The sequence below is a fragment of the Triticum urartu genome, chromosome 1, assembly GCF_003073215.2.
Source record: "Triticum urartu cultivar G1812 chromosome 1, Tu2.1, whole genome shotgun sequence".
Taxonomy (NCBI): domain Eukaryota; kingdom Viridiplantae; phylum Streptophyta; class Magnoliopsida; order Poales; family Poaceae; genus Triticum; species Triticum urartu.
This window is the reverse complement of record NC_053022.1, coordinates 267,359,674-267,368,172: the sequence shown is the minus strand read 5'-3', so window position 1 is coordinate 267,368,172 and position 8,499 is coordinate 267,359,674.

Genomic DNA, 8,499 nt, shown 5'->3' with positions numbered 1-8,499 from the left:
CTTTCGTCAAGGGTGACCGACACGTGGCATCCACCGTAACGGAACGCCGTTAAGCTATCGGGTCGGGTTTTGGATCCGATAACCCGTTAACAGCCCCGACCAATGGGGATTTTCCACATGTAAAATCATCATTGGCTGGAGGAAACACGTGTCGGCTCATCGTTGGGACAGATGTCATCCACTCATTGGACAGAAGGCGCCTATGATACGTCGACACATGGCACGACCCAACAGAGGCCCATTCCTGTGAAAAGGCCGGCCCGTTTGACTTGGTCAAAAGGTGGCGGGCCGGCCGATGTAAAGCCTGTTAACGGCATGTTCGCATATAGCCCATTTACAGCCCGCTAACCTAAGGCCCGTTATGCCCTATCCGAATTAGGCCCAGTAGCGTCATCTGGGCCACCCAATATGATTCCAGCCCGTTTTCACTTTTGGCCCATGTATGGCCCATGACGTCTTTCGGCCCATATGAGGCCCTATGTAACTCTTGGCCTATTAACGACCCGTGGTGAAACTGGCCCGTAATGAACAGTGTATCACTTTACACCCATTAATGGCCCATGGTGAAACTGGCCCGTAATGAACAATTTATCACTTTATACCCATTAACGGCCCGTTATTCCGTTGGGACGTTTCCAACCCATGTTATCTTTCGGCCTTCTCAGAGCCCATTTATTCTTGGGCCCATTTCTAGCATTCGTTTACTTACGGCCCATTACTGTCATTTTCTGCTTATGGGCCAAATTCAGCCCGTGGTTACAGTCGGCCCGTTTGTGGTCCGTTAATACGTTGGGCCGTTTTCATAGCATCATCAAATACGGCCTATTAACGATGGCCCGTTATGGTCAGCCCATGAACGGACGATTCCAACTCTAGCCCATTTACGGCATAATGCGGCATGTTATTGGCCCATGTTTGGCCAATCGATCATACTGCCCGTATAAGGCCCATTGATGATACGGCCCGTAGAAGGCCCATTGTTTCTACGGCCCATGGAAGGCCCACTGTTTCTACGGCCCGTAGAAGGCCCACTGTTTCTACGGCCCGTAGGAGGCCCAGTGTCACTACAGTAAATATTAGTCCATGGTTATTGTGTCCTAGTTTTAAAAAATAGGTTATTGCAGCCACTAGCAAACCGCGGAATAAGAACTGCAATGACTACAAGCAAACAAATAAACAAGACAACAAGGAAATAAATAAGCAAGCAACTTACGCTAGGCTATCACGGCTATCACACATATTACATCCACTGGGCATCAAAGTTCGCCACCAGTGCAAATAAACGCGCCGAAAAAAGAATATACAAAACTGAGAGCACTTCAGAAGGCACTAGGCCTGGCCAGGTCGGGTCCCCCCAAACAGCTGAAGAAGCTGAGTAGACCTCAGTTGTGTCAATGATAGATGCATCAACACTAGATTTAAGGCATGATGGTGCGCACGGCATTCCTCTAACATCTTCATTGCATCTTTGACTTCAAGTCGGAGCTGAGCTGAAGCAAGTCTTTCTGCTTTAAGTCGAGACTGAATAAGTCAAACTAATTGAGGCAGCGACTGCACAGAGGTTGTCTCACACCTGCTGGTGAGTAGCTTCAACTGACTGTCTTCATCAAGATAGGACCTTGGGGTCATCTCGCTGTCCTCAAGATGGTTTGGCTCACTATCTTCCCTAAAGTTCTGCCTGGCGTAAGAGATACGAGTCTAAAAGAGAAACAAGGAGACACGTAACAGGTTTCACAATTATATAAGCAAATAAATGGATCTGTTCTGCATAAGGAACATGTTTTTACAACTACAATTTGAAACTGATAGTTGTTGCAAACATCCAATCAGATGTAAACAGCAAAGCGAACACCAGTGGAGGAAATGATGCCTATCCAAATCTATACTAGAACAAAGTTTGAAGGCTTGAGAAGGATGAACTTATATTACATGTTAACACGGGTTGGACAAAGCCCTTCTCCATGTTGATGGAAGGAAAATTCAATAAATTCCCCAAAGAAAATTCTTTATAAGCGTTGCCATTATTCTACATTTTGCAAATAGTAAATATAGATCAAATAATATTGGAAGAAACAGAGGATAATGAAGCTCAGGTGCAGACTGATGATACATAATCAAATAGCAATTAATTAAGTACAACGTTACAAGGCAAAAGGGAGAGAGGTACTGACAAGAGCAATGCAGAGTCCATTATTGTTTTGAGATCGTATGATCCTTTGAGCAAGGAGATTCATCTGAAATTAGTTTTCATACAAGAGAGAAGGTAAGGCACAAGCAGAAATTTAGGAGTTCAAATTTTGAATTGATATCATAGACAGTACCTGATGCTGGGCTCCCACAGTTCTAATAGGGGTTTGGCCACTGGAGTAGGGGTAAAGTGTGGTATAGTTGGGCCTGTGTTTTCTGTGGCTGCTGATCTATCTGATTTAATAGCTATCACTACCTTTTCCAAATACCTAGTTTGTACTCCTTGAGGATCTGCACTCACCCTCTTCCTTTTGGACATCTATTACGAAAGAACAACATTTGACTGGAAAAACATAGTGTGACGACACATGGAATAGGTACAGAAAATGGATAGGTATGGCATATACTCATATATGATGCTTAAACTAAGCAGATGGTGTAACAAAGTAGAAGTAATGCAAGAGGTTAGATGCAAAATATGTGCGACCAATACAACTTTGCAAAGTTAGAGCAAGCACTTCGATGGGTGAATAAGATAGGCCATCCTCCACCATGCCAAGTTCGTTAGCCAGTGGATCGTTCCGCAATATTCCTCTCATGCGCCCATTCTCATATTCATTTTGATAATGTTCAATATCTGACATGCATGAAAACATAAAAACAAGTGAGATTTTCTTTGTAATGCAGAAGTGATCCTAATCCAATACTGCCTCCCTATAAACCCCTTTGTGCTATCTCTGCAATTCTTTTAAAAGATGCCATGCATGCTGTAATTTGTTGTGTGCATTAATATAATGTGGCCTACTACTCAAAATATGAGAGCTCCAGAAGTGATGACACTTCGCAGATGATAGCTTCAACATATAGTAAAGAAGAACAAGTCGACCTGACCTGACAGATTCAAAATATACTAAGGGAGAACAACTCGACCTGACCAGTTGACTGCAAGAGAAGAGTATCATCTTAAAGAAGAGCAGAAGAGCAAGCAGATTGAAGATATTACAAGTCTTTCAATACAATGTCGGTTGGCCACCCATGATGAACTATAGCGCAGAGAGAAATACTATTCTTTCTGGTCTCTCCATATGTGGCTCACATGCATTTCGAATCTAAAGTAGGAACATTTAGCTAACCAATTAAACATCTCTTAGTTTTACTAATATCAGCAATAATATCATATATGAATTTGTACAACTAAGCTTGTTTAGCTCGATGGGTGGAGCAGTGCTATTACGACACGAACCACATAGGCTAATTGTGGTCATCATAAAATGGGGAAAACATAAGCATGATGAGTATAGTGTTGACCGTGGTAGTGGGATGGCAGATCTGAAGCTACAAACCGCACAAAGGGTAGTTAGCAACCGATGTTTGCTTTGAAATAACAACTAAGATTTGGTATGCACAAGAAAGTGTGGTCAACAAGTGACAAAGAAATGCAATTATGCTGTCTCTCTATATGTCGCGACATGCATTTGGAAACTCAAGTGGGACCTTTAGCTAACCAATTAAATGTGTCGATTAACTAATATCAGTATCATATCACAATCATATTTGAACAACTAAGCTTTCGAATTCTGAGTGTTGTGTTGTTTAGCTTGAAGGGTGGAGTAATGCTAGTACAACAGAAAGCACCTACGTAGATCATAGTAGAGTAGATAAAAGGGGAAAACCCTAAGCATCAAGAGAAAATCAGGAAAGTGGAACTAGCTGGACCAGTGGGTGGCGCACATGCTTTTCGAAATGAATATAGGAACATTACGTGACCAATTAAACATTCTCTGTTTTAGTGATATGAGCATCATATCAGATTCGTATTTCAACACGTAAGCTTTGGGTTGAGGTCTTGAGGAGCAGTGCTAGCACGACACGAAGCACCTATGATGATGGTACTGAATATAAAGGGGGGAAACCATAAGCTTTACGAGTATAGTGTCCGTGCCATGGCGGATCTGAAGGTGCAAACTGGACAAAGCTACTTCGCAACCAATATTTGCTTTCAACTAGCCACTACGATTTGGTACGGACAAGAAAAGTACAGTAAACAAATTACGATCTATTTTCCGGGTGAGATCAATAACTTAAGCACATATGGAAGAGTACCACCTCTCTTGTGACGTCGTGTAGGCCTATGCTGATACGTTGAGGGTGCTGCGGGTGCGATGGCTTTCGGCAGCGCGGAAGAAGACTTTAGACGGCAGACGGCCGGGTCGGGGGATATATCCTGTTGTCGTGGACGAGGCGGTCGTAGGAGCGGCAACGGCAAGGTGGACAACAACGCCTATGAAGCGAGAGGAGGCGATGAAAGGATCCTGGTCCAGTGCCGTGGATGAGAGACGTCCATTTCTTGCAGTGGATGACGGGGTAGGGGTAGTGGCTCTGGCAAGGTGGAGGATGGGGTGGCGGACGGAGGAGGCTGGCCGCAGTGCGGAGGTTATTGTGCCGCCGACGGTGTATGAATGGGGAAATGGAGGGGAGGGGAGATCTCAAACTTTGGGACGCGCTTCTCTGAAATGGGGGAAAGTTACGAAGTTATCCCCCGTTTAAAATTTCGGACATCGCGTTGGTTCGGGATAGGACGGTAATCTTGCATCTCCCAAATATTTGCCGGTAACTATTTCGGGCGAGGAGAGGGTGTTTTGCCGCCCACGGTTGGCGCCCATGGTGTATGAACGGGGCTGACAGGTAGGGCGGTTGTGTCACGTCTGATGGAAGTTACACATCTGCCCCTATTTAAAATATTAGCCTACATCGACTTCGGACGAGGAGAGTTTGTTTTGCCGCCCACCGTGTATGAATGGGGAAATGGAGGAAGAGACACATGTCTTTCGGATGAGCTTGAATCAAATGTGTTTTGCCGCCCACGTTTGGCACCCACCGTGTCTGAATGGGCTCAGAGGCCGTCGTGTCACGTCTGATTGAAGTTACTAGTCTACCCCTATCGACAGCAGTGTAAATCCGGTCAATAAGGATGTCAAGTGTCACGGGAAGACAGTAATTTCCATCTCGCAAACACTTGCTTCGGGCAGCCCACAAATTATAGTGGGTGTTTAGCCGCTTCGTTCAAAACTTGGTAGAATTAGCATTCACGTTTGCCCTGGGACCTGGCAAACTAAATTCAAATCCAATTTGTATTCAATTACGAACATCAACATATAATTATATGTTTTGTTATTTATTTCTTCAAAACCACAACAAAGATTTATTCCACCTTTATATATGATTATGATTTAGAAATGTCATGATCTTCGAATTCAGTAGGTTGGATACACTTTGAGTCAAACAGTTATTTCATCCAATACAATATGCTCACACAAAAAACAGTTCACCTTATGTCAATCATACAAGTATTGAGGATTACCTCGCCTAAAAAATTTGGATCATTACAACACATGGACAACATAGGGGGTCTTGCAACATAATCCATTCAGAGACATGACACAACATGCAAGTACAATAATCTAATGACAATTTCAACTGGTATCTAAAGAAGAACCTGGATTACCTTGGGCTTCAGATAGCAGAAACAGCAGGACCTCCTCCGTCTTCAAATGCAACATTCTTACTTCCTCCAATTCTTGGGTTGCTTGCATAATGTGTGCCGCTAATTCCGTAATTTCCAGCCTCAAGATAAAGATTACCTCATTCATGGCAGCCACACCATCTCTTTCTGCCTCTAGTAGAGCCTCAAGCACTATAATATCTGTGCTTAGACTGCTCTCCAGCGGTGTTGCCTCAGAACTGCTACCATCTGGTAACATGGATGGCGCACTACTTCCATAAATAGATTCTGGGGTTGTACATTGTGTCCTAGCGTGAACGGCACCTTGAAAGGTTTCCACTGGACATCAGTAAGAGATAGTTATCGTATGATCCAGGCAGTAAGCTTACATGGTAAACGACGGACGAATTATTGTCGAGCATGGCAAACTATATTTAAATGGTTCGAAGCAGCATCAGCCAAAAAGAAATTAAAATAAGATGAAACTAGGGATGTAAGTGGCAAATAAACGACATCCGCCAGTCCCATCTAGTTAGTTTTTGCTACATCCCTAGTTCATTTTCCTCAAAAAACAAAAACTCTTTTGAACTATCATACCACTAGTGGACTTTAATCGGGATTAAACGGGACCCAGTTGACATCCCTAGTTGAAAGGGGGTGTACAACCGCTATATTTAACTTGCCAAGGCATCTAAGCAGTTGAAATAATCTGAGAAAGCACTTAACACTGTGGCCTCATATAAACTATGAAGACAGTCTTGTGATGAAGTTGAGAGGAAAAGTTAAGGAATCAAATGAAATAGGCATGCATTTCTTTACGATAGTACAGCAGGCATTGCTGACATATTGGCCAACTCAGGTATAGCATAACAACAAATAAGCATTCGAATCAAGTGATGTCTACTACACAACCTTCTTCTTGTAGACGTTGTTGGGCCTCCAAGTGCAGAGGTTTGTAGGACAGTAGCAAATTTCCCTCAAGTGGATGACCTAAGGTTTATCAATCCGTAGGAGGCGTAGGATGAAGATGGTCTCTCTCAAGCAACCCTGCAACCAACTAACAAAGAGTCACTTGTGTCCCCAACACACCCAATACAATGGTAAATTGTATAGGTGCACTAGTTCGGCGAAGAGATGGTGATACAAGTGGTATATGGATAGTAGATATGGGTATTTGTAATCTGAAAAATATAAAAACAGCAAGGTAGCAAGTGATAAAAGTGAGCGTAAACGGTATTGCAATGCGTTGAAACAAGGCCTAGGGTTCATACTTTCACTAGTGCAAGTTCCCTCAACAATACTAACATAATTGGATCACATAACTATCCCTCAGCATGCAACGAAGAGTCACTCCAAAGTCACTAATAGCGGAGAACAAACGAAGAGATTATGGTAGGGTACGAAACCACCTCAAAGTTATTCTTTCCAATCAATCCGTTGGGCTATTCCTATAAGTGTCACAAACAGCCCTAGAGTTCGTACTAGAATAACACCTTAAGACACAAATCAAACAAAACCCTAATGTCACCTAGATACTCCATTGTCACCTTAAGTATCCGTGGGTATGATTATACGATATGCATCACACAATCTTAGATTCATCTATTCAAACGAACACAAAGGACCTCAAAGAGTGCCCCAAAGTTTCTACCGGAGAATCACGACGAAAACGTGTGCCAACCCCTATGCATAAGTTCATGGGCAGAACCTACAAGTTGGTCACCAAAACATACATCAAGTGAATCACGTGACATCCCATTGTCACCACAGATACGCACGGCAAGACATACATCAAGTGTTCTCAAATCTTTGAAGACTCAATCCAATAAGATAACTTCAAAGGGGAAACTCAATCCATTATAAGAGAGTAGAGGGGGGGAGAAACATCATAGGATCCAAATATGATAGCAAAGCTCACGATGCATCAAGATCGTATCACCTCAAGAACACGAGAGAGAGAGAGAGAGAGAGATCAAACACATAGCTACTGGTACATACCCTCAGCCCCGAGGGAGAACTACTCCCTCCTTGTCACGGAGAGCATCGGGATGATGAAGATGGCCACCGGAGAGGGATTCCCCCTCCGGCAGGGTGCCGAAACGGGTCTAGATTGGTTTTCGGTGGCTACGGATCCTTCTGGCGGCGGAACTCCCGATCTATTGTGCTCTCTGATTGTTTTAGGGTATATGGAGATATATAGGCGGAAGAAGTATGTCAGGGGGTCCACGAGGGTGGAGGGCGCGCCCTTGGGGGGTCGGCGCGCCCCCTACCTCGTGGCTCCCTCGTTTCTTTCCTGACGTGCACTCCAAGTCCATTAGGTTGCTTTCCTTCCAAAAATAAGTTCCGTGAAGTTTTAGGTCAATTGGACTCCGTTTGATTTTCCTTTTCTGCGATACTCTAAAACAAGGGAAAAACAGAAAACTGGCACTGGGCTCTGGGTTAATAGGTTCAAAAATGATATAGATGTGTATAATAAATCCCATAAACATCCAATACAGTAGATAATATAGCATGGAGCAATCAAAAATTATAGATACGTTGGAGATGTATCAGCATCCCCAAGCTTAATTCCTGGTCGTCCTCGAGTAGGTAAATGATGAAAACAAAATTTATTGATGCGGAGTGCTACTTGGCATAATTTCAATGTAATTCTTCTTAATTATGGCATGAATATTCAGATCCGAAAGATTCAAGATAAAAGTTCATATTGACATAAAAATAATAATACTTCAAGCATACTAACTAAGCAATTATGTCTTCTCAAAATAACATGGCCCTAGAAAGTTCATCCCTACAAAATCATATAGTTT